This window comes from Tachypleus tridentatus, unplaced genomic scaffold, assembly GCF_004210375.1.
Source record: "Tachypleus tridentatus isolate NWPU-2018 unplaced genomic scaffold, ASM421037v1 Hic_cluster_1, whole genome shotgun sequence".
NCBI classification, from domain to species: Eukaryota; Metazoa; Arthropoda; class Merostomata; order Xiphosura; family Limulidae; genus Tachypleus; species Tachypleus tridentatus.
In genome coordinates this window covers 25347623-25374318 of record NW_027467777.1, presented here as the reverse complement: position 1 = coordinate 25374318, position 26696 = coordinate 25347623, and the positions used below count along the sequence as shown (strand labels likewise).

General features: G+C 32.3%; 1 long non-coding RNA gene across 7 annotated transcripts in view; it reads right to left on the bottom strand.

The window, feature by feature from the left end:
- Nucleotides 1–25521, bottom strand: part of LOC143241890 (uncharacterized) — a 153565-nt gene extending 128044 nt beyond the window's left edge. For 3 of the 7 annotated variants that reach the window (XR_013022322.1, XR_013022325.1, XR_013022323.1), the window contains exons 1-3: nt 23618–25521; nt 20692–20926; nt 15124–15216 (exon numbers count right to left, since the gene is read on the bottom strand). This is a non-coding gene — a long non-coding RNA (uncharacterized LOC143241890). Of the gene's footprint in view, nt 1–11020; nt 11143–14764; nt 15217–20691; nt 20927–23617 lie in introns of those variants that run through there. The other 4 variants (XR_013022328.1, XR_013022327.1, XR_013022324.1 and 1 more) reach the window with 3 other exon arrangements.
- Nucleotides 25522–26696: the final 1175 nt, after the last annotated feature.

Genomic DNA, 26696 nt, shown 5'->3' with positions numbered 1-26696 from the left:
TACTTCACTGGTATATTCCTTGAACAACATACAACATTAAATAACAATTATAAATCTGTACCGAATAATTTTACTCAGATTGTCTTTGAACTTTATAATTTTGTGATATTTATTGAGTGTAAGTCACAAAGATGTGAGAAACCAATGGAGACTTTCATGCTTTTTTATATGTAAAGCCTGACGAGATTCCCCAGTATACAATTTACCTATTGTTTTTAACTTCTAATCCCAAATCCTATTATTATTTTTATCTAATTTCATTTCTTGATATAGTAAATACTCAAGCCTCGTTTTTCGTACAATTTTCTTAGAGGTTTACTTTTACAGACTTTGTTCACCCTTTTATGATGTTACAGAATTCGATATCAACACCAATCAGTGAAGACTGACTTGAAACAGCTGTGGACAATATCTGAATGTGATTGGACAAAGAACATTATGTACTACTTGTTTTATACATACTGTGAACCGTGGTGTCGTCCGTCATCTCACTCCTGTTTATAACGACTTAACTTCTCATGTTGAGTGTGAAAAGCTATGGATGAAGTCAAACATTAACTATTTAGATAACAATAGAACAGGTATGAATAATGTTAACAACAAACAGGATATTCTACACTAACTTGTTATGAATTAATATCACATATGTATCAGAATGTAAAATGTGACATAACGGTTTGTTATTGTTAAATTGTTCTTAGCAGAACACATACTATACAAACATAGAAAACAAAACTCATGTAACACACTTCCTCTACAGTATTATACAATCTTACAATTTGTTCTAGTCATTGCTACACGAGGGCCATTTGCGCTTAGTCGGCCACAATGTAGCAGAAAGACCAGGATGGAAGTCAAGTAGTCATCGCAAACCAACAACCGCCAAGTCTTTGGTCTACTATTTTGTACTATTTGCTTGTGTATACCTCATCATATACAAAAGATGGATCACCATTAGGTTCCTCGACTCAAATCACTACAAGTTGGTGTATATATAAATAATTTACGTAGGTTCTCATACACTTTCTTGCTCCATTTATTTATGCGATAAATGGCCCTCATATATACATATACACGTATGTACATAGATGTAGACGGACGGGAATTTCAAAATAGAAATGTTGTTGTTGTTTTGTGTTTTTTTAGGTGACACTGTCATTTCAGTCAACGTAAAATTTGTTATTGATGACGAAGCTACGGCCGACAATTCCTCAGATACCGCCCATGTCAGGTAGATATTAGTGGTTGTCTGATTTAATAACAAGCTCAGCGATGGTAAAAACTATTTTAAAATTTGAATTAAAATAAGCATATGAGTATCCAGAAAACTATGGGAAAATATCAGTATATTTAGTGAAGTATTTGTTGTATTTTTTACTTTATAAGTAATTCTATCTTTTTAAAAGTAGTAACATAGAAATTCAAAAATGTTCTGGTGTTTGTCCTGTTTGAAATTATTTAGATTTTTATTGATTACTTCAATTACCACTCCTCAACATATTTCACATCTGAACATTGATAATAAAACTGTAAACAGTTTCATGTTTGATTTGCTTTCTTTTAACCAATAGCTTAACCTTTTAATGTACTTCTGTACATCAGAATTCCCAGATGTTGAGTGACTTATAGAACTGTGTATTCTTAAAAAAATTCATTAACTCAATACAATAAAATTTATATCAGGCTGTGACTGTTATACAAGATTAAATATTAAAATAAATATATAGAGCTTAAAGGATTTACCGGAGTTTTCAAAATCTATAAAATAAAAAATTTCTGTGAATCACTAGAAACAAAAGTCCACGAAACGTATTTGGGATTTTATTGTAAAGAAATGTAAACAGCTTTCCAAAGGAAAATAAATGTCAGAAGAGAATAAATAACTGTTTTATAGGAAAGTCATCAAAGCGACTGCGCTTCTTTTCCTGTTTACTGAATCACTTATCTTCTGCATCAGTCCTCATGACGATACTCTTACCTACAGAGGGAGTACATGGTAACTAACGCCTTGTTGTCGTCCTCCAAGTATTTCAAGTCTGATTTTATATGAACGGGGAAAGCAGAAAAATGTGGGTGTGGTTCTTACTGGCCATAAATCTGTTATTTTCACATCGCTTCCAAGTCCTTGACAGTGTTGGATATTAAACCCTACGGTCCGTCCAGTTACTAATATTTCTGTATCTTACACAGTTCGTAAGTTTGTGTGTGTTTTCTTTTTTTATAGCAAAGCCACATCGGGCTGTCTGCTGAGCCTCGCTGAGGGAAATAGAATCCATGAATTTAGCGTTGTAAATCCTAGACTTACCGCTGTACCAGTGGAGGAGGGGGGACAGTTCGAAAACTGTCTGACAGAATAATTATTAATCATTTCTCTAATATGTCAATGTATGTATAACCACAACTATCTGGCTATAATTTAAGCCTCCTGAACTAACTAAAAGAACAACAGTGGAAATTATCATTACTTAAACTTAAGTCAAATTATTTACCGACAAACTAACTCAGTGTAACATCTGAACTGGTCATCACCAACCACTGCCTAATCTTGGGCTACTCCTTTACTTACGAATAGTGTTATTGAAGGTCACATAATGACACCTCAACGTCTCAAAGAGCGGCCACGAATGGTAACTAAGGAAACAAGATATTAAAATGAGAACCGAACTGTGCGAAGAAAAAACAAAATCTTATGGAAGTTTCTCACACTGCATTTCATGGGTACATCGTCCAGCACAATTTGTAGGTATAAAGTTTTCTATAAATATTTTAATTGTATATTCCCATGGAAACATTTTATACATCTGAATTAAATTCTTAAAATAAGAAACAAAAGTTAGACAATTAGTAAGTAACATTCACTTTACTCCACAACCAGTGAGAAGCCTAGTAATTAATGTTAGCAAATACTTGTCTGTGTTCAATAACGTCGTGTTGAAAAGTTTAGAACAATTGAACATTTTCTATAAAGAAAGAGAGAATCTTTTTACGACACGTACTGCATAGGAAAGGTTTTCGGACTGTTCTAATATACACTATATTTTATTATCTGTTAAATGTGGTACCGTTTATTGACAAAATAAGCTTTAAACTCCATTTCTTAAATCTGTATCTATAAATTATATCAATAAAAAAAGATATAATCAAATCTTCAGGTTTAGTCCAAGTGAAGGTAGGGCTCTTGTTATACGAAGAGTATTTAATATTCATTTCTATGGAAAAACAAACGCTTGTTGTTTGTATCATAGTTACTTTTAAAATTATCCGAAATTAGAATGCTAAAGTGAGAATTTTTTATAGATTTTTCTTTATAGAGACATTTGATAAATAGTGACACACTGTATTTATTATTTCAGTCAAATAGACACAGATATGCACGTCGTGTCGTTTATGTAATAGTGAGATTAGAAAATATAACTTAATTAATTGTTTACATTGGATTTACCTAAAATATATATCCTGAATGTTATATAATGCTGCATTTGTTTATATGTAGCGTAAAATATCTTACATATTCCACATTCACTATTTAAAGCAAAACAAAAATAATACATTATTTCTACCTAAATAACTAAAATACATTGCTGAAATAACAATTATTTAATCAAAACTAAAATGTATAGAAAGTTAATTACTAAAAATAAAAAATAAAAATCTTCATATTTTAAATGGAACGATTTTAATGAAGACAACAAGATATTTGGTGTTGGTTAAAGTTGTTTGATATAGATGGTTTCTTTAAGTATGAATCCCAGATCAGTATCATCCCTACAAAGAATATTTATCGTTCGTGTCCTGTTTCTTCACTATGTTAGCGTATAAACGAAAACCATGTGTCACCGAACATTTCTGTGTGTTTTCATGAACAATCCCGTATTTTATTAGTTCTTTCTACTAGATGGCGTTCGGCTTTCAGTACATCAGCCAATCAGTTTTTGGGTGATTATATGGACAAGCCCTGAACAAAGATAAATTTGATGTCTTTAGTCAGAAGAATTCCCTCTGTATGATATGTGGTTAAACTTAATCTGGAACTAAAACATAATTTGTGAGTTATAAAAAGCGGTTACCTATCACCATATTGATCTGTATTTTTTATCCTATTTTTAACCTAACTGTTTTTTTTTATCCAACACCAACTTGTAAGCACCTTTCACATGTTGAGTGTACACCCACATATCATATTTTAAACTTTAAGTAAAACATAATTATAAATGTATACCAACAGTTTTTTTTCATAAATACTTTAGACTTTATAATTATAAATCATTCATTCAGTATAGGTCAAGTATTAAAACCAATCCAGACTTTCATGTTTCTTTAAATGTGAACGAGTTTCTCCAGTAGACAACCTACCTATTGATTTTTGACTCCAAATCCTATGATTGTAGTTGTTAACCAATTATCATTTCTTCACATACTAATTACTCATGTCTTGTTTTTCGTACAATTTTCTCAGTGATTTACTTACTGCAATCTTTTTATCTTACCTTTTTATGTTGTTACAGAATTTGACCTGAACAACGACCACGACTTGTGAGTAACTTTCAGATGTAGAGTGCACACGTTTATATTAAATATTAAACTGTAAGCAAGAAATAATTCTAAGTGTGTATGAACAGTTTTACCTCAGAAATACTTTGTATTTATAATTTTGTGACATCCATTGAGTGTTAAGTCACAAAGAAAAAGGAATCCAATCCAGATTGACAGAGAACGTTATCTACTACGTTTTATACAACATACTGTGAACCGTGGTGTCTGTCTATCCGTTCATCTGTCTCCTGATTATGTTGAAAATGAAAAGCTACACCAACGTGTTATGAATTAATAACACTGTGATTCACACATTAACATGTGACGTAATGGTATGTTATTGTTGAGTGGTTCTTAACATGACTGAAATACTCAATCATTACTTCTTGTAGTTGTTGGTGTAAGGAATATAGGTTCAGAAAGTTTGATTAATAACAACAAAATATACCAATCATTCAAATTAATATAGAATTTTGTCTAATGAACAATTAATTTTATGTTTAAGGACATTAAAGTCATTTGTTGAAACACTACACACAAAAGAGATAAAGAGAACTTTAAAACGGATTGTTTGAAACATTCTGTTTCTGTATTCTATCTGAGATGTTTACCAACTTTAGGTTCCAGTTACATACAGATAATTTGAACACATTTAATCCTAGCATTTCGTTACCATTATATAACAAATATTATGCTTTATATATTTTAATATAATTCATTCCCCATATGGTACAGCACTTATTGTACAGAGTTACAACGTTAAAATCATAGTTTAAATTATTATCAGTTAACCCAACAGATAGCCAGATATGGCTTTACTACAGAAATAATACACACATAATATAATTTGATTTTATTTGATGTTATACTTGGAAAATGTTTATTTCACAATATATTTTTTCAACAAATTATTTACTAATATTTTTATTCAGATATTTTGTACTGATATAAAGTTACTAGTCCTGATTTTATTTAAATATTGATTTCAGATATTATTGCATTATTATTTGTCATGTAAAATGTTGAGTTTTGTTTACATAGTTGTATTCATAGTTAATGGTTTGTTTTCATTTACAGAATTCTACCAAATATACTGCAGCATAATTATCTGAGATAACTTGAAATTACTGGTTCAAGTGTTAATGGAAACTATAAGAAGAAACGAAGGAGAAAAGATATTTCTGTTTGTCTGCCACATTAATTGGTTGAATTCAGAGTATTAGAAATGTTTGATTGACAGACACAAACTTTATTTTGGAAGGACAATGTAATAAGATTCGCAAAATGTTTTATTGGGCATCGTTTTGAAAAATATTTAAAACTAAACACTCATAGAAGATTATACCAGATTATTGTACACAGTCTAAAACATCTAGTTTCATACTATTTTCGATAGAATATCTTTTTGTTCTCACATAACAGCTATTATTGTTCAGTGTAGTCTTCAATATGCGAAAATATTTTTGGTTCCACTAGCCTTAAAATTCTCATCTACCGCATGTCTCAACTTGGTTCATCTGCGTTGAAGCATGTAAATAAACAAGCACAACGCTTCACTGAAACATACTCTACTATCAAAGCTGGAAGCTGGCTTCCTATTTACTGTAGAACACAATCTTCAAAGTTGACAGAAAAGAAGCACCAGAAGTGTGAGGAGAGTAAAGTATCAATGGGAAATATATTTTCAGTGTAAGAAAACATCAACTTTGACACGATATCTCACCTAAAAATAACAAGAATCACATTGAGAAGCTCATATTGACTTGGTGGAGGAACCTAGATGAGCAGTCCTCGAAAGTGTCCACAAGATGCCCTCGGAGTGTGACTCTCTCTTGAGGAACGCACTTGTGGGATAACGTAAATAACTAGGTACACTATTTTTCCTATCTTGAATGTACGGGTCACGACGCTGGGTGTAAAATGACATTTTTAACTGTAGATATCCTGGCTGGTCCACCTTCTTTCCCATGTTGGGGGGAGGGACATCTTAGCAGATAGAGTACATATAAAGTTGTCCATCTTTTTTTTCCCATGATAGAGTGGGGAACATCTTAGTAAACACAATACATATAAATTAGTCCACCTTCTTCCCATGGTAGATTGGGGAGCATCATAGTAAACACAATACATATAAATTAGTCCACCTTCTTTCCCATGGTAGATTGGGAAGCATCTTAGTAAACACAATACATATAAATTAGTCCACCTTCTTTCCCATGATAGGGTGGGGAGCATCTTAGTAAACACAATACACATAAATTAGTCCACCTTCTTTTCCGTGGTAGAGTGTAGAGTGGGGAGCATCTTAGTAAACACAATATATATAAATTAGTCCACCTTCTTTCACATGATTGGGTGGGGAGCATTGTTCCCAACGCGATACATCTAAACGGGTGCACCTCCTTTCCTATGATAGGTAGGAAACATCCGAGCTAAAACATTAAATCTAAAGTGGTCCACCCTCTTTCCCATGATTGGGTGGGGGCATCCTAGCCAACACAATACATCTAAACTGGTCAACTTCCTTTCCATACCAGATCTCCAAAGAAGCAGCCTGCAGGAGATGGTATGAATGGAGTTTCTCGGCCGACTGGTATATTCATTGGCTGCTACAGCCCTTCTGAAACAATATAAACCTTTAACACAGTTAAGATGTCTTCTGTTCGTTTGCCTTAGAGATTTTTCTCTTTAGACAATTGCCATCTTGGCTCATGAGATTTCTCACAATTCGGCATGTGTCTTCCAACAATCTTAGAAACACTAACTTCCTATTTTCTCGTTCTCTCTGTGGTATTTAAAAATTGTTTTGTAGAGTTACTAGTTTTTAATAACAGAGATTGCTTTGTTTCTCGAATAACATTTTTTTCTATTTATTAACGTAGAAGTCCATATCACTATTTCTCTATCCTTTGTGAGAGAAGAATGTTTACACATAAGTGAAATTTCAACAGTGGCAAGGAGATAAAAGTTACGTGTTGATGACGCGACAGCCACTTTTCATATATTAGTGAACACCATTATGTAGTCTGCAACTTCATTCACATCTATTTGATGTGACAGTCACTTTTCATATATTAGTGAACACCATCATGTAGTCTGCAACTTCATTCACATCTATTTGACATTACAGCCACTTTTCATATATTAGTGAACACCATTATGTAGTCTGCAACTTTATTCATATCTATTTGACTCTCTTTCATCCTTTCGATTTCAATAGGAATTTCAGCAGAAGGTCAGCTTGTTTGTTTACGTTCATCTACTTCTAAGGCTATGTGAACTTCCCACTGAGGACAGTATTCGACCATCCTCTCATTATGTGGGCTTAATTTCTCATGTATATTCCATTCCAAGTCTTTTTCCCTCTTTCACAATCCCGTTTGTATAAATCTAATGCTGATGTATTACTTGTTTTTCATCAGTTACTTACATCTGCATACATACTGATTTCTTTTTACACCAACTACATTTCCAGGACTATATGTATGGTCCTCGTAGTCTTACTGATTCACTGATTAAGAATTATAGTTATTTTTACATGCACTATCTAGATTCACAAACTGTGGTATAAATTTTGAATTTTTGGAAAGCTGACCCATTTATTCAGTTCAACTACCCAGTACACAATTACCCTGTCTTTTCCTGAACCTTCTTTGTTTGCCTCCTTGCACTTTACGTCTTCACTTCATGTCAGAAGTACTTCATAGAGAGGCTGTTCCCTTTGGAATGATTCTTGTTCCATTCTATTTTCTGCTGTGGCTTGTTCTATACACTGTTTCTTCCTCTGGTCCCACATGTCAAATAACGGATGGATTACAACCATTCTTACACATAGGATTTCTCTCCAGTTCTTTTCTCTCTAACGATCAGTTCTAAACCTGTTCAATTTCATCCACTTTGAAATCTGTTTTCTTTAGGTGTGAAGAAATTTACCAATCATCTTACAAGGTTTTACTTGATGTCCTTAAAAAGACACGAAGGGATTTAGTTATTAATCTGTGCAGTTTTCATTTAGAAAAGTTTTCTTCACTTCGTTGGATCATTATTCCATATTCAGGTCTATATTACAAACGCCTTTCTTCCTATTCCCATTACAGAGTTTTCTAGATGCTTGCTTTTCTTCATCCACTGATGTTATAATTTATTGTTTCAAACACTACATCTCCGTTGACTTGGTCTGTGGTTTCGTTATTACATGCAAGATAGCCTTCTGTTTTCATACTCATGTAAAGAGTCCTCCAGTCATATCTTTGATGGTAGAAACCCGTTTTGGATGAATTGACAAAATGTTCAAATCCTTACTCACTCCAACCCAATACTTTATCCTCTTGACCCAACCATTTTCACTGTTTCCTACTGTGCTCGAGAAACTTGTTGTGGCTAGATAATCTATTACCACTGTTTTGGTTCCTTCACTTTGAATCGTACCAAACCCACACCTCTTCAGAAATGTTATGTTTACTGGTTGTGATACATTATTGAACAACAATCTCATCTTAAACATATGTACCAGCATAAGCAATTCTTACACATCAGTGAGCCAGAGCTCTGTTCTGTACATTGGACATGTTTGTATTCCTTACCACTGCTAGTGAATTGTTTGATTATGATACATTCTGATAATTTCGTGGTGATTTTTTACATTAATTATGGAGCAGGTATCAGATCTTTAATTCCTTTTTAAAACACTCGACCGTCATGATTCGGCATCCATCCAATGGATTTGCTGTATAGATTCTCATGTATTTGAAGCGATTAATTTGAGAACAGATCATTTGTATCATGATCTGCCTATCAAATAGCCGCTTCCCTCACAGGTTTTCTGATGCGTATGTGTTCATTTGGGTAATTACGACTTATTTTCTCTTTAATAATGAAATTTCATGAGTGGAGCAGTATAGAGGGAGCTATTAAACAATAACATCATTATTCATTAATAAGAATCACGTGAGTTCAGATTGAAGTTGCCTAAAAACTAATGTCACGCAGATACTCAAGGCAGATGTTCACAGAAGATATAATCTCTGTGTGAAATGGTAAGCGTCTAATGGAAACACATTTTCATGTAAGAAAATGTTAACTTTTTCCAAAACCAGATGTCTTCTGAACTAACCAGTTGGAGATAATAAAATGGGGGTTCCAATCTTCATCTCTATATTTGACACAATAGTTTTATGATGTGTTAAAATTTTTCCTTCTTGTTTTTACTTTAACGTTTTTCATGCTGTTTATTACTTTTTATTTTGTACAGTTATTAAGTAACTAGTTTCAAAATTCACTCCATTTAAACACAAATCTTAAATTTCGTGTTTCTGTTCATACACTTTTCACCTGGGATATTTTTCAACACATTTCTCAATCGGTCTGAATTTTCTTTCTTTTCGTTTACATTGATGCAGTCTTAATATGTCTACTAGTGAAGTAATTTCTTTAGTGGAGGTAACAGCAGTAATGGAAGTCCTTATGCCTTTGAGTCACACTCACTTTCACATCTGTTACTGAGTATAACAGAATCAATGGAACCTGGTATCCATTACTCAATACCTATAAGATCCTTTGTACAGTGTGTTCTTTCAATACCCAAGTGTTCTGATAGTTATCTAATAAGTGAAATACTCAACCTCTGTACACACTTACCACCCATCTCAGAAAGAACAGTCATAACTTTTTGGTCTCCAATACCACATCGTTTTGCTTAGATAGTAAATTAATTCTATTTAGTTAGACCAAGTTACTTATATATGTTTCCTTCTCAAGGTTTTATACGTCACTCAGTCCACACTTGCATCTGTCCTTTTGATAACACATTTATGGCCAGCTCAAACTTAATTTCCAGTCCTTATCCTTCACAAAATACTCCCTCTAAGTACTTACCCTTAAATATCACTCATTCATCAGACTCGGTGTCAAATTATCATTCCACTATCACCACTCTCCAGTTTCAAACGTGGCTTTTGGATTAACTGTACATGTAGATTATTTACTTTTCATTTCTATATATCATTTTTCCTGTACTATACTACACTAGAGAATGTTATAACTGTACAATCTCCTGCTGGTTAGTTTGTGGTAAAACTGGTTTTAGAAAGTACTGGACCAACCAAATAGTATTAGTTGGTTAAGACACCCCTGTCATATCTTCTTCAAAAGGTTGATTCCCAGGTGGTCTGGTATAGAAAGGAGACAGACAGGTCTAGATGCACTGTGTTGGCTAGGATATCACACATTACCATGGGAAAGGTGGACCAACCATCATATCTACAATTAAGGATGTCATCCTCTTTTTGACACCCAGTTTAGTGAAACGTACTGTCAACATGGGCGAAGACTGTATCTGGTTATGAGCGTTGTCCCACATGTGTTTTCCTCTAGGTTGAGATGTTGCACTCCCATAGAGATGCATTTGGACACTTTCGAAGGGTGCTCATCACTGTTTCCTCAACCAAGTCAGTGTGAGTTTAGGTAAGATATCGACTCACACTTCTGGTACTTCTTTTCTTGGAAGAGGCTGCGACAGTAGAAGTAGTCACGTTCCTGTTGAAACCTTGGGTAGGTGGAACTAGTGTCGACAGAAACTTAACAGTAAAGCCATCTTATGAGAAGTGGTATCTATCGGAAATATATTTACGGTGTATGAGAAATATTAAGTTTTCAATAATTCACAATCAACGTACAATAACTTTTTCTTTAAAAAATATAGACACTACTGATGTCAAGCAAAGCTGAAAATCGACATTACCAAAACTGTATTGAAATTTTATGTGTGTATTCTAGTGTATATATAAATAACTATAAACAAACGTATTTACTGGTCCTTCTGTTTGTAAGTTCAAAAGTAGAATTATTTGGTTTTCTTCATGCAAAATACTTACCATCATAACTTATCAGTATGTTTAACCTGCAAAGGCAGATTGCAGATATAATGACACATTTAAATGATATAACAGTAATATCTGATTTCATGTAGTCCAAAACATCAATTATGGTAAGGATATTGTTGAAACATGTTATTCAGAAGAGATTCAAAGAGACTATATCCACATGTTCAGATTATTTATTGATACGAATAATTGAAATCATGTATATGTTTTTGCAATAAGATTTGATCAAAACTGTAGGTGTGCTGTATAAATAAAATTATAAAAAAACAACAATTAAAGACTGAATTATTTAAACAGTGAACAGACAGTTTGTCTGATATATTTTCATTACAACGGTTCTTAACCAATATGAGGAATTCCTTTACATTTGTTAATTTCAATACAACTACGTACTGAAAATACAAAGTACTAACTAATTTACATTTTATCGTATCTTTGTATAGTTCTATTATTGGATAGGCTTGTTTAAAAGATTCTAACAAACAAGTTTTTAAATCTTCATAACATGTTTGATCCTACCTGATTTATTCAATACTAAATTATTATTTAACAGAAACTGATCAAGAAAACATTTCTATATTTACTGAAATATTAAAATTGTTCATGTATGATGATTTAATACATTTTATATTTTTAGTAGGATGCACAGGGTTCAGAATGTTATATTAAAATAATTTTGAATAACCAAATCAACATCTTGAATATAAGGCTCCAGTGGTACAGTAGCAACATTATTTGTAATTTAGTATGTAATTGGATGTCACTAAGACTTTGTCACATTTGGAAAAGTATGTGATGGTTATGAAAAATAATCATGTACATGGATTGTGAAGATGTGTTCAGATGAAGGACTTTTCAAGATGGAGATAATCCTTAAACTTGAATTGAGAAACAAGGCAACATACTTCAACATTTTCAACAACTTTCACTAACACGATATTATTGGTTTACCTTCATTAACACTATATTAGTCCTGTATGGCCAGATGAGTAGTCGCTTGACTCCCATTTTGATGGTGACGGGTTCAAATCCCTGTCCCACCAAACATGCTTGCACTTTCAACCAAGTGACGGTCAATCCCAGTCTTCATGACTAAAAGACTGCTAAATTAGGAACGGCTAGCGGAGATAACTCTCATGTGACTTTGAACAAAGTTCAAGCTACACCAAACCAATTAACACAATATCACTGGTATACTTTATTATGTAAGGGATATATTCAACTTTTATTTTGATATAGTTTCGTTGAAGTGGGTGTTTACTATAAGCTACTTTATTAATACCATTTTTACGATATTAACACCAATAACAGCTTCGCTTCAGTCACAGTGACACCCATGTTGATGTCTCAGAAGTCACAGTGACACTTGTAGAGGTAACTGAAAGCGGAGCTAGTTTTACTATCTGGCATTTTGTGTGTAAATATGACGAGTTTCTGTAACGTTTATTACATACAGGAAAACCTTCTGTTTACAGTTTTGACTGATGATTTGCATAAGGTAAAATGTTAGTAATTTGGAATGTCTATGACGAACTCCTATCTCAACCTTGCAACAATAACCACAGACTTAGCTGCCGCTTCCAGACACAGAATAACTAGATGTTTTCAGTTACTTAGGGTTCATTGCCTCATATTGAAGGAATAAAAAGTTTAGATGTCTTGTAATAGGCTGGGTGTGCAGTATCAGACTCGTTCATTTTGGTAATGTAGTCGAAAGTAAAGAACTGGTACAAAAATTGTTAAACTGGACCCAGATGTGTTCTATATAATAACCTTCACTTACTTAGCAGTAATTCATGTGTGCTGATGGTTGATATCTTTCTTTCAGCTTGTTCGATAATGTTTACCACATTTTTTGTGTTAGACCTAAATTGTTTTTGAAATTTCTCGCAAAGCTACACAAAGACTATCTGAGCTAGCCGTCCCTAATTGAGTAGTTTAAGAAACGAGGAAAGCAGCTGGTCATCATCACCCACTGCCGACTCTTGGGCTACTATTTTATCAAGGAATACTGGGATTCACTCATTTTATAACAGCATATGAACAAAAGTTTATATATTAAGGGTGTATTTCACATGCTACCCTATATATGTAATCATAACTTATGGTTAGGATAGAGTATTGTTTTAGTTGGGCTTGGTTGGGTCTGTATCACAAAATGTCTGTTTTTGAAGCTTTTGTGATTGTAATATTAATATTCGTGATGTACTCCGATAAAACAGTGGTGCACCTTCAGAGGTACATGTACAGAAAAATAGGCCAGCCAGTGTTGAATATTGCAAAAATAAGGTGAGAATTAACACAAAGCGATTCTCTGACCAGTAGAGAGTGAAGAGAGTTGGTATAAATAGAACATTAAGTGTACTGTGTAGCTTCTATATCATCCAGAACAAAAGAAATGCCATATAACTTGAGAGTGAACACAGAAACTGTAGAGGAGATATTGTACAAAACCACCTAGCTACAACAAACCATGGCAGATCCAATAGACTTAACTGATTTTAAACCATCTGTATAATTGGGAATGAAAGAATGGTTCAAAAGATGTTGGCAATGAAAATAGTACAACCAAATGGAAAGTATCAACCTTCCTCAGATGACTCAGAGAAAGGTAACAGGCAGAGGTGGTAATAAAACATAGTGTGGTGGGCTGATTGATGGAAAAAGCAACGTCAATCTGTGACATACTGAACTCAGTCAGCTTCACCTAAATATGAAGACCAAAGGGAAGAATTGCAGACTGTATATTCCCAAAAAGTATAACTAGTGGAACCCAGTGTACAGACCCTGAACTGGAGACGTATGGAAAGACCCTGTTCAAGGTTGAAGTCTCAGATGGTGAATAAGGTACAGCATCTTCAAGGCCAAGGTCCTGGGAGAAACTTAAATAAGAGACAAATAGTTCAGTTTTGAATAAAAAAATCAATCTGCTCCACAAGAGGTGGAAGAAGGGATCTGGATGTTGAAGATGTTCAGTTGTACACTTCGTATTTCAGTTGGTTGGTTAAGTTTTACTACTGTGTATATTTGACTATTACATCATTATATTGGGTCAGAAAGACATTGTAAAGTAATTAAATCAAAAGCAGCCAATCAGGAAATGTTTAGAAAACTGAGACTGTGCTAAAATAAAAATTGTTATTGCATTTTCACAATCTGCAATTATTATGTACTTCCAACATTTGTTTCACTACTTTCATTACAGTTGGTGTTATGGTGGTGAAGATGAGAGAGCAAGTTTAAAGTTCTATGAAAAATAAAAAAATGATATTCATTAAGATGGTATTATAAGTAAGGTAAATTAAACATAAAAACCATGAAATGAGCACAATTAATTTTATTCTTAGCATGAAAAATCACACTTTACACAGAATTACTTGACAGAGAATTCATAAATTAATGGATAAATGTTTTATGAAAGCAATTTACTTGAAATATAATTTCAGTTAATAAATGGCTTGTAACTTTTACATAAACATTTGCCAAAACTCATGATGATACACTTTGTAAATTTAGAACATTTCAGTAGTTTATGTAGTTTCATGGTTACATGGAGATTACAGAACTGGTCAGAATGACCAAGCACACATACAGGTTTAATAGAATATAATTTAATTGATAATGGAATATGTATGTATGGAATATGTATTCAGTAGCCTGAATGTTTTTGTTCGAAGTGCATTTTTTAAAATTCTTCAGATACACTTACCATTTTGGAAACTTCTAGTAAACCTAATTTTCTTTAAACTTTTGATAAAACACCACTAGTGACTTCATCAGGAAAACTGCTCTTGATTGGATGCTGTAAAAAATTACTTTTCATAAATTTACTTGCTACAGTTAATTTTAAACATGAGTGAGGAATAAAATCAGGGAGAATGTTTATAATACATAATATATAGTTTGTTTTTCAATGGCCCATAATTAATCTTTTTGTTAAAATAAAGTTTACTACAATTTTATATCAAATCATATTTCTTTATTGAAGAAATTATAATAAAATAAATAAATTTTATTACCTTAAAATCCCTTTCTATGGGTAAAGATTAAGTACAGAAAATCTTAATGGTTTACATAAAAAAATTGTTGAAGAAAAAGTTATCAAATCAAATTCTGTTAAACATTCATGAAACAAAAAGTTACTACTGAATTACAAGGTGTCAAATGTCTCTAGGATCAAAGTACTTCATGAGAAAGATAATCAATATATCTTGCTCTGATCCACCAAATACTTATGAAGTAGTGTACAACTTTGGTCTTCTTACACAAGAAGGAATAGTGATGTGTAAAGGACTGTTCAGAGTGATGCAACTTAAACTGATTATCAAGTGAAAAAGAGGAAGTTGTCTTTCTATTCAAGTCACTAGTTGGTCCTCGAATCTTCACTTGAAATATTGTGTGAGCTTTGTCTGAGTAATGACACTGATTTGTTGTAAATTGTTCACACCACAGCTACTAAAATTACTCCAGGGATGGAAAGGTTATATTAAGATTTCTTCAGAAAAGAGCAACAGGCAGGGTTTTCAGTATGTTTAAGAGTAAGTGGGTGATACTAATGAATCATTAGTGTACTATGTAGTGCTGGCTTGTGACTCTACACCATATTTTATGCACAATATCTTAAGGAAGATCCAGAGGCATGCTCTCCCAGAAATATTTAAAATCAGAAACACCATTCTCTCTATTTTCTGGTCTTTTTTAAAATAAGGGTATAAAAAGTGATTAAATTTGGAATGAACATGTGATTTAGCATTTTCTGCATTAGATGTAAAACAACTTTTCATAAATGTCATAACTTTTCTCCTTTTGTAATGTGAAGATGCCTTTGAAGTAGGCAAAACTCTTTGGTGAATATAATTTTTGTGGGGGAGTGGGTGGGGTGGTTTGATTTACTGACTGAATACGAAACAACATGACAACATTTAATTTCATATGATTGAGTAGAGAATGCCCATTAAGTACATACTACTGACAATACAATCTACATTACATTTTTCTCTCTCACAATAAAGTATTTAAAATGACTTTAAAACATATTCCTATAATTAAGAACATGAAAAGTTCAGTTAAAATAATGTTGATGACTGAAATTTTACGAAATAAAAAAGCTTGTTGACAAGAAATGTACAAAACCAAAGAAACTAGATAGAATTAGGTAGATTCTCTGTTTTCAACTGAAATACGTGATTGACTTACCTGGCAACTTATGAAAAGCATGTTAAGAGCATTAAAAAAAAGAAGAGAGAGAGAATAGACTTTATTGAAATATATAAAATATTCTGGAAGGATGAATGTGTTGTGATTTCTTGTGATATATCTAAAAACCAAAGGATAAGAATAAACAAGTTTAGGATTTTAAAAAGACACACTGGATTTCAGGTAAGACCAATTATATCCTCTTAACAAGGTGTCATGCATAAACAATAAATTATCACTAGCATTAGTGTACAGCAACACCTTGCAAGATAGGAATAGACTCCAAGAGTGCATCCAGTGGCAAAGACAGGGTGGGCACATGCTAAAAAACCAACAATGCCACCCCTACATACGCTCGTCCATCACACAGCCTGTCATTTCTGTACAAAAAAAAAAACAAATACTGAAAGGTAACTTTATTGGCAGGTTACTGATATATTTCCTGTAAGGAAAGACATGCAGAATGGTAGGAAGCAATCTGTGTTTTGATGTCATCCAGATTACAACGTAAACCTCGACAGTTCCATTGTATCAAGTTGTACATTATTACTTATGTGCAGGTAAGTTGGGTGGAGAACCCTTCTGTTTTCGACCATGTCTTTTTTCCTTTACTGTCTTTATTTGAGGGAGGTCTGTCAACCTCCATGGATCCTGCCCTGGGTCGATTGGGTAGGTCTATGCTGTTTAAAGAGGATTCCAGTGACTGGGACAAGAACAAATGATCCTTTTGCAGATTGTGGTGGGAGATGATGATGCACCCAAAGAAATGCCTGTACCCAGAACCAGAGGAAGTGGATCTTGGGATTTGCTGGAATGTATGTTAGGGACAGAGATGGATGTTAAGTTGATTCATCAACTTTTTAACAATGCAGATCAAAATCCTTTTCATTTGGTTTGAGAATGATTCTTTTGGAGGCACAGAGATATCTGTCTGCATTCACACTGTAGTTGTGGGATGACATGCAGCAGCCATACATCTGAGATGAAGTGCTGGACAGCAATTTTCAAGCCTCAGGATAAGTAATATTATGAATCGTTTTCAAATGCTGCATCTCTTTTTCTTCTAACCATTCTGGGCAAGAACGAGCACAGTTCAATGAACCACAACATGACGTCTTTGAGCGACCGAAACACTGACACTGGAAATATCTGAGAGGGTTTGTAATGTATGGCTATACCCTGCAATTAAGATAACCTGCCTTGATTGTGGCAGGTTGACGTAGTAATATATAAATATCAGAATAAGGATGTGTTACACTCATACTGGTGTAGGGTTGTTGAATGCTAATTTGCACATGTGGCATACATGTGTAATTAGATAGTAATTCAAAGCTCATAGTGAGTGACAATCTGTGCACGAGAAGGAAATCATATGACAAATAGCTATAACTGTGGAAAAGGGTGGGTAATTGCACTGGAATTTCAATGTGTGTTTTTTCAGTAAAACTTTACGTGTTATGTTATTTTCCCCATTCTAACTCTACACCTCATATACCATGAAAAGAAAACATATTGCCCTTTTTATTTTCAAGAATGACTTCACGACACATTTGGCTATCTTAAATAGCTTTAAGCCCTTAACAATATATGTATATTTATGCTTAAATTTTATTGCTCTTTGAACTGTGTCTAACTAATGATATCACCACACAAGTTGTGAACCACTTTGTAAACATGTAGCTTACGTTACCTGAAGAAATTATGTAATGCATTGGTTACTAATGAGCATATCACAGGAAAACGTTTTGTTTTTTTTATTTATTTAACCTAATCTAAAACTTATTTTTTATTTACCTTTATAATAATAAATAATACACATGAAAAACTAGAAATATAGTACTTACCTGGGTCTTTTTTTATCAACTCTTAATTAAAACTATTATTATAATGATATTAGTGCACTAAATGATTTTTAGTTAATCAAAATTGCAACAAAGAATACAAAATAACATGCTAAAAGCACATATTGTCCTAGGACTATCAAAATTTTCTGGCTTTCTTACCATTCAGTAAGACTCAATAAAAATTTAGCTAAACTTGTCAATGTGTTTCCTGTGGGAATAAAATTTGCACTGGAAGCAAAATAAACAAACTCCTGTACAGAAAATTATGTAATATAATATTTGGATTTCTGTTGGTTAAAAGTAATATAATTTTAAATATCAAAGAGAACTAAATATTGGAAACTTGTGAAAGAGAAAACTTAATTATGGGTGTGGCTAAAGGGACTTCATTTTCTAGTTTATAGCTCTGTAACCAAATAAGATTGAAGGCCATAAAAAAATTATACTTTGTCTGAGTAATAACAATATTATAATGAGCGACTTATGCCAAATTTTGTAGTTCTTCGAGAAGAGGTCAATGAATAAGAGAAGAGGAAATACTTAAAGGGCAAATATCACAATACTGAAACAATGGAAAATTGAAGACATTTTTAAATGTTGTCTTATAAAACTAAGAAATTAAAACTATAATTTCCAAATTTATTTTACAAACTAAGTTTTGTTGCCAAGTTTACTTACCATGATAATAAAAGTAATTTAATTAAAGTTTGAATATAACTCAGTAAATTCTCATGACATGCCTCTAGCAATATAATTAATGTAAATATGAAAGAATACAAGCCCAAGCACTGACCCTCAGGTACTCCACAAATAACAAGGGTACAGTTTAATTAAGGCACTCAAGTGATCAATGTTTTTTGGAAAGTTTAAATAGTCTCAAACCAGGTACTCTACATGGAAACCATAAATATGTAAAATGCCACTGATCATGCGAGTATTTAGTTAATACACTAAACTTTCAGAAAAACATGTCATTCATATACCGGTTGACTTGACAAACCTTTATCTTTATTTATAATTACTTTCACTTTCATTTCTTTCGTAAATTATCCGATATTTCCAGCTGTTATTTCATTCAATTGATCCAAAATAACAGTTCTTTTCCAATAAATGATAAGACTGATATGATATGCATGTTCACGTAATGTAGGAATTTTACCTTTTTTTGTTCTAAACGTTTTACTTATGTTTATTCATTTTAAAATTTAAGTTTCTTTCACTTTGATCAATGTATACAACAAAGTTAAAACTATAGCTTGCCAAAATTCCATCAGTAACAGCCTTTTATTTACTAATATTCTTCAGCTTTCCTCACTACCAAATATACAATAAGTTGACTAAATTTCATTAAACAATATTTATACCCCATTATAACAAGAGCTCTCAATGTTAAAATTTAAAAAACAATGGCAAGGTACCAGCAAGACTTATTTTTATATCAGTGTTATTGGTTTATGAAATTAGTTATTGTTTGCACTTGTGGAGGTCAGTACTTACAGAGAACTTAAAAGAGGAATCAATGTTTTATTTCTGAATAAAATCTCTACTTTCTCAGAAAAGGATATTTACAGACAGCCTTGTAGGAACAACTGGCACACCTCCCTATACATATTTAATGCTTTTAATAAACAATTTTCAAAAGTTACTTTTTTAACCCATTTCATAGCTTTAAGCCACCCTAAATGTTAAACTATATAACTATTCATTGTATTATGTTTATTTCTACATTCCATCACTTTTCTCTGTATTAAGTCATCTACATCTATTCTTCACACATGTTAAACTGAAAATGAAAAAAGTCAAAAACAATATTTACTTATTATAAAAAGATAGGAATATGAAAATGTACTATAAATTAAAATATACATATAGAAAGACATTCTCAGTTTCTATTAAGCCTTATTCAAAACTTAGGTAATTTAAACTTAAGCAAATTACTTAATTATTAATAAAGACATCTTAAATTCCAAGACTCAATAAATAACTGAGTGTGGTATGTGACTAACATGGAAATTTTGGTCTATTTATATATATATATATAAATATCACTATTCATTTTGGCGAGCATTGATCTTTAATTACCTTGACATGCTAATAAATAAATGCAGGTTAAATTAAATTGCTGAATGGTACCAAAATTTTTTTAACAAACAGAATGGCAAGTTACTTGAAATGTTTAAACTTTTTAGAGTTACATGAAACTAAGCAAATACTAAATACGATAGAAATTAACTTACATTCCACTTACAAGAGTGTCCTAACATATGTTCAAAATCATGGAATCTTGTCAGATGGTTCAATTCACACAGATAGTGCCCAGCATGGTGAAGCTTGTTTATGTTTGTGCAGATGGTCATGGGACAACACCACTGATATAATACAACATTCTGCTTTACCACATGTAAGAAAGGAGTGTATAATCCAACTTGAACTTTTAGACAACCTACAATCATGACTTATCTGGGTGATTACCTAAAAAACACGGCATTAAAACATTTAAACGTGAGGTACAGCTCAACACAAGTAATTGTTTATAAAAAAAACTTATTCTACATTTTCAAAGATTTTGTATCTCAAAAATTATATCCCAATGATCCATTCATTTACTCTGAATATGTAGATGAAGATCAAAGTTACAAAATAGTAGGTTATGCTCTAGTTAATATATATTAAATGAAAAGTGTTATTTTTTATCTCATTTTCTGAACAAATGTAATACTTTTTATTTACCTGAAAGAAAAATTAAAGACACCAAAATATAACTACTTTTTTATCTTTAATCCACAGATCAATTTTAATACTTACACAAAAAGACACAGCATAGAATTTGTTCACTAGCACATACTGTTACTCAGTTTTTTAAGTTTGGTGTTATATCTTTCTTATGCAATACTTAAATAACAATTACATACAAACAGAGGCTTTGAAGAAGTTTAGTTTTTATTTTGTTGTTGTTATTTAATATAACAACACTATAAACCTCACAACATAATTTGAAAAAAAACAGACAGCTGTCAGTTGGGTTTGCACATAGCTGAGCCAATTTTCTATTACAGTGAGCTTTAGAAAGCTCTATAGAAGTCATACTTAATCACCAAACTAATATCATATCTCTGTTACTATACACAAATGTTGCAAATTTTGTTTACAAGGAAGTTTTGTAAACACGTTTCGATACATGAATTCAAATGTTAAAAGTTTAAGACTGTCTTGAAATGTCAACTCTATATATTTCAAATGTTTACACATTTTACTAGAAGGATAATATTATTTGTGAATATAGATGTCTGTCCACTGCGTACAAATATGAATAAGAAAATAAAAGTTTAATTTGTGTTTCAATTTTGTCTGTTGTATAATTTTTTTAAAATTCTGTTCAGAAACTAAATGTTTTGTTGAGTTCTAAGTATTTATGTGTTTGTAATTTAAGCACAAATATACACAATAGGCTATGTTTGCTTTACCCACCATGTGTATCAGAACACAGAACCAATTTTCTAGCATTAAAAGTCAACACACTGTGCTGCTGGTAATAGTGCAAGAATTCTAAGAACTCTGTTAACAAGTGCAAAAACATGAATAACTAATTCAAACTTTTGACATAGGGGTGTTATAAAGTCTTTCTGCTCTTAACAATTACATAAAAAGGAATAACTGTTTGAAAATGTGATAAGTACTCATCATACCAAAACTGCTGTAAAATTATTGGAAGTTACACCTTTTATAGTGAGAAGGAATATTTTAAAAACAAGTACAACATTCCAATCTCTCATGCAATCATTTTCAAGAACAAAAGTTTTTATGATAAAGAAGGTTCTAGTAATTATATCAACACTCACCACCCTTAAAATGTGTTAAAAGAACTTTTAGAAAAACTATCTATATTAGCAGCCAAATATTTGCTTTTTGTGGTTGTATCAGAAATGTAAGTGAAGTATTACAACTCTAAATATTTTGGTGCTTTCTAATAATCAACTACAGTTCGGAAAGAATAAGTACAGTAAAAATAATTTCTACCAGAATAACTCCAACTAAATTTTCATCTTGAAAGGCACCTTAGGGGCTGAATCAGTAAATGAACTGATCAATCACACCTAGAATTCCCTGTTCTTAATTTTACAGTAGCATGTTCCCTTAAAATATCAAAAGATATTACAAATAATCTTTTCCATATTTTGAATCCTTAGCCCCCATATTTTCAGTGTCTTATCAAAAATTCTGAGAACCACTGTAAACCCTTAAAAAGTATGAAAGCTGAAAGATTTTCTATTTAAATGCCCTATTTACATTCCATTTTCATGGCAGTGTGATCCACAATTGTTTTTATCCATTTTTGTTAACAATTTTACCCAGTTTGTCTGTAATTCCTCCTCATTATCAAAATGCAGATTTTCTTATAACTACTTCCTTTCAATGGACTGTATCAATAACCTTTTATTGATGAGTCAATCAAAAATGTTAAACTCTATGTGTTAAACAAAGAAAATACTTTTACTTATTCATGTAGTCTAACAAAAATGTTTATTACCCTTGTAATTCCTGAATATTTTAATTTAGACATGAAGCATGGTCCTCACAAATCAGAAACCAGGAAGTTTCATGGCAACAGATACACAAGAAACAAGCAACTGAAAAAAGACTAATAAGATTAGTAGCAGTACAAGAGAATCACTCAGTAGCAAAATGCTGTTGATACTCACAGTGCAAGTACCAGTTTTGAAGCTAACATCTAAGCATTATTCCATGATGCAAGGTGCTTCTAAGAGAAAATCTAGACATTTGTATACTTTTGAAGGTACTGTACCAAAGAAAATATTACACTAGAAAATATCCACAGCGGTAATATGTTTGTTGATATGGACAATCTATCAGAAGTAGCAAGGGAGTTTTGTCAGTGTTCTGAGAGATTGGTTGGTTGGTTGATTTAGTGTTTTATAGCAAAAAGCAGTTATGCTATCTATGTTAAACATCCAGTAAAAAGTTAAAAGTAAATTTAGTAAAATTCATAAAAGGAAATTAAGGTAAAACAAAATGTTTAAAAAAACAACACATAAATAGCATAAAACCAAAGTTTACATCAAGTCTACAACATTAAGAGAAATACTGCAGTAATTCAAGTTGTAAAGGACTTTCTGTAGTGTAACTGTAATTATCATAACTCACCAGGAGGACAAAGAGCTAAGTACAAAAACCACCATAAGTCACCTGAAGTTGGCCTTTCTAGTCCTGGTTCCAAATTATTTGACGTTATGGCCATCTTCAAAAAGGAAAGTAACAAAAAAGTTTTAAAAGAAGTGTAGCAAAATTATAGACAGGATAACTAATGGGTAGTTCAAACAGCAGCATTACTCACCTGAAGTTGGCCTTTCCAGTCCTGGTTTCAAGTGATTTAATTTTACACCCACTTTCTAATTTCAAATCAAATTACATATACTGTGATTTTCAAAAGGGAGCCACATTAAAAATGTGTAATGTATATACTAAAAAAACTTAAATGGCATTAAAAAGATTAATGAACTTTATTATCCATGCATGTTAATAAACTAGACATTAAAGCATATTTATAATTAAAAGTTTTAAAAGAAGTGTAGCAAAATTATAGACAGGATAACTAATGGGTAGTTCAAACAGCAGCATTACTCACCTGAAGTTGGCCTTTCCAGTCCTGGTTTCAAGTGATTTAATTTTACACCCACTTTCTAATTTCAAATCAAATTACATATACTGTGATTTTCAAAAGGGAGCCACATTAAAAATGTGTAATGTATATATTAAAAAAACTTAAATGGCATTAAAAAGATTAATGAACTTTATTATCCATGCATGTTAATAAACTAGACATTAAAGCATATTTATAATTAAAAGTTTTATACTATCTGATACAGAGATGCCAACTATTTGAAATGACTGAGCGTAATGATTGTAGACAGAACCCTTCCACAGTTTCAGTCCTTTTAGATTTGCCAGAAACAAGACAATCTGGTGAACGAGGCCTCTTTTTTTCCAACTTGTGAATGATCGCATTGGTGTTTCTATGCCGCTTAGAAAATGATAAATACCCATCGACACGAGCGCTGATTGGCTGGCAAGCACTGATGGCATAACTATGAATTTCCCCACGTACCCAGCAGGAGAAGCACCTCACTTAAACTATTGGTAGACGTCAGAGATACAAATATTTTTTTATTATTTCAAGCGCAAACATGATTATTGCAAGTAGCCATTTGGACTTTGTCTTTTACTTCTTATCAAAATTTATTTGTATTTTACAAGAAATTTTCTTTTCACCCCTTTCAAGTCCTGGGGAACAATTTATCACTTTATTGTATTGGCCAAAATAATATATAATAAGTTGGCAGTTGCAACAAGTCGTAATATTTGTCTGTATGAGTGTATAGTTGTAATGTATACACCAAAATCATAATGACTACCCGCGATTAATGATTACATGCTTTCCCTTTCAGCCGTGGGAGAGTTATAAGGTGACGATCAATCTCACTATTTGTTGGTAAAAGAGAAGCCCAAGAGTTGGCGGAGGGTGGTGATGAATAGTTGCCTTCTCTCTTGTCTCACACTGCTAAAGTAGGGGCGATGAGCGCATAGACCTCGAGTAGCTTAGTGCGAAATTCAAAATAAACAAACTCTTAATTATTACTTCGTTTTTATCACAGTTACAACTTCCTTCGCGCTTTATTACTAATACCTTAAAATATGTACTTAAAAGCATGATTAAATCTAAGTCTGGATACAAGAGGCCTACATATACATAACAAGTTGGTGTGTCACTTCAGTTTCCAGATAGCTAAATTTGGCTCGAAATCGAATTAGACATCCAATTTCATTCAGTGTGAATCGGATTCTGTGTCATAATCTATTTTTTCTTCAAAGTTTAGGTATCAAATATGTCCGCATGATGAAGATATTCTTGTAAGCGCAGATTAATAATATATTATTGTGGTGATACATAAAAAATTTAATTAACAGGAATCAAATTATTAACGCTAACTGCAAACTTCAATGACAACACTCACAAATTATATCCTAACTCAAGCACGCCGCCATATATTCACAACTTTCTCCTTTGAATTGGTTTCGCCAATCACAGTCACGTAGCGTTTGTGACGACTCTACATAATTAGATTTTAAAGAAGTTCAAACAAAATTAATAAATGTGTTTCTTTTGAATAAACCTATTTGTAAAATTTAACTGATTTGAAAACAATTAATAATAGATTAAATAGATTTTTTATCATTTTCGAACTGTGATAAGTGCACATACATACACATAAAATTGCACATTTTTTCTGACAATGTTCCTACGCATAGCCGCCAGTATATGTGAAATGATTTGTTATTTTTGATACTTTGTTTTGTTTCTGAATTTCGCGCAAAGCTACACTAAAGGTATTGTGCTAAAGAAAATCCTTTACAACTTTGTAGACTGGATGTCAACATTGATTTTATGCAAGTATCTGTTTTTAATTGCTGTTTTGTTTTTACCTTTGTTTTCTTTTACGAATTTTACTCCATTTACTTTCATTTTACCTTTTTCAAACAGCAGCGTTAGTCACCTGAAGTTGGCCTTTCCAGTCCTGGTGTTGAGTTATATAATGTTCTGGCCATTTTACAATGTCAAATGGAACTAGAGAGAATGAAACTGTAAAAAGGGAACTGCAATTAAAAAGGTGAAATGAATAAATATTCAACACTTAAATGAAATTAAAAAGATTAATGGTCATTTATTTCATGTAATACCTAGGTATATAGTATGCATTGTTTTAAACGAAATTGCAAGAAATTAAATGCGAAAAGCAGATGGTGTTGAAAATGCTCGATTTTGTCCACTTGACATTCCATTTAATGAGCTAAAAATGAAAGCAAAAATTAAAGACATATGAAAATCAAACACACCATCTATTAGAGCAAAAAATTATTTACCAAATGACATGAAATATTTTGTGAAAGCGTTTCATTTACACTCCTCCCCTTCACGGATCACCACGCACGGCAAACATGTGGGTAGATGTTTACATCCCAGAGAAGGTAACCAGACAGAACAGAACCATCCCTGGGAGGTCCCCTCCTCACGTACAGGAATCCACACCGAGGGAACAGTATAAGAAACCAACTTTATGGGGACAACAAAAAGACTAGAATAAAAATCCAGAGTAGAGTGGGAGACAGATTCTATAATTCCTTCTGTTAATAACGAAGATATAGATGATCAGTGAGAAGTGGATAG